Consider the following 1,498-nt stretch of genomic DNA (forward strand, 5'->3'; position numbering starts at 1 on the left):
AACGCAGAGATTCTCCTTGGCTGCGAGATAGTAAGGGTCAGATTCACGCCCAGAGGGTTCAAACTTCAACCTCACTGTGAGAGTCCTTTGGACACGTACCGCATGGCTGTCTTTTTTCTGCATCCACGCCTGGGCTGGCCGTCTGGGCCTGTATGAACCAGTGTTCATAAAGAGGAGATTTCCTGGTTCCGGTTTTATGAGGGTCTGGGACTTGCTGATCTCCAGACTTTGGGCTGTCACTTATGGTTTTTACAAGTCTCACTCTCCTCTCTCCATCTGGGATGTTCTCCTCTCCGTCCAACACCATCCACTGTCTGAAGGGCACGTCCATCTGGGATGTTCTCCTCTCCGTCCAACACCATCTACTGTCTGAAGGGCACGTCCATCTGGGATGTTCTCCTCTCCGTCCAACACCATCTACTGTCTGAAGGGCACGTCCATCAGGCCCTGGCAGCGGGCAGCCAGCTGAGAGTAGGTGCTGCCAGTGGTTGTCAGGGAGCTGGCTTCAGCATCAAGGTCCAGGAGATGGAAGAACAGGGTGACCTGGGCATCTCTAGCTGCGTAGGTCATCTGCTCCAGGGTCAGCTGGTCGGCCTCCCAGTCACTGCAGCGCAACTTCAAGGATTTGTCCAGAGACACGTTCAACACATCCGCAGCCAGCGACTGCAGACTGAGGCCATGATTCAGTAACTTAACACTAACTTGCCTGTGTCTTAAGGCAAGGTAGCGCAGGTCGACCGCGTGCCTCAAAGACAGGCCGTAGTCCCGGGTCAGCCCACGCCAACCTTCAGGATGCGGGGGTCGCAGAGGACCTCGATCAGGCTGAGTGGGAGGGACTGCTGGCCACCACGGAAGGACACACGCCTCACCAGCACGCAAAGCCCTGAGGAGGATGCAATCTGCACTGCAGCAGGGAGACTGCAGAGGTTTTGCAGTTCACTGAAACCCATTCACAGTCGAGGCCGAGGACCGGAAAGAGTGACGGTTCCTTTTGCAGCGAGGGCCACAGCTCACCATCACAGGCTTCACCCCCAGCAGCTGCTTAGGAGACGGCAGCCCAACAGGAGGAGACAGTTGAGCAGTCACAGTTTGACAATTAACAGCTTCAACGTTCAACCTCCTTTTCATCTCCATATATAGGCATAAAAGGGATTCTTTTTTCTGGGAATGCCAATATATGGACTTTTTATTTTATTTTATCCTTTATTAATAATAATATGTATTCATAATTTATTATACATACAATATATTGTATGCCCATACATGGAGATCTCTATCTGAACCTGCCACACAGATATGGGCCATGTTTTGGCCCGTGATTTATATCAATGACAATTACTGCTACTTGAGACTTGTAAATAGACTAAGCCACCATGTTTTCCTGCTTTTGTAATTAATGTTATCCTATGTAAAGTATTATGCTCTATCCTTCTGTCTTTCAATGTTATATGAGATACTTGAAGTGGTTCCTGTGTAAATAAGCTGTAAAGCTTACTAG

At 49.7% G+C, this 1,498-nt stretch overlaps 1 pseudogene across 1 annotated transcript in view; it reads right to left on the reverse strand.

The window, feature by feature from the left end:
* Positions 1-417: 417 nt before the first annotated feature.
* The window catches only part of LOC308308985 (exonuclease 3'-5' domain-containing protein 2-like), a 7,657-nt pseudogene continuing 6,576 nt past the window's right edge, over positions 418-1,498 (reverse strand). The window contains exon 3 of the transcript in view: positions 418-1,038. The product of the transcript in view is annotated as an exonuclease 3'-5' domain-containing protein 2-like (transcript). The remainder of the gene's footprint in view (positions 1,039-1,498) is intronic.

Source organism: Nannobrachium achirus, assembly GCF_963921795.1.
Source record: "Nannobrachium achirus genome assembly, chromosome: 1".
In the NCBI taxonomy this organism is placed as follows: Eukaryota; Metazoa; Chordata; class Actinopteri; order Myctophiformes; family Myctophidae; genus Nannobrachium; species Nannobrachium achirus.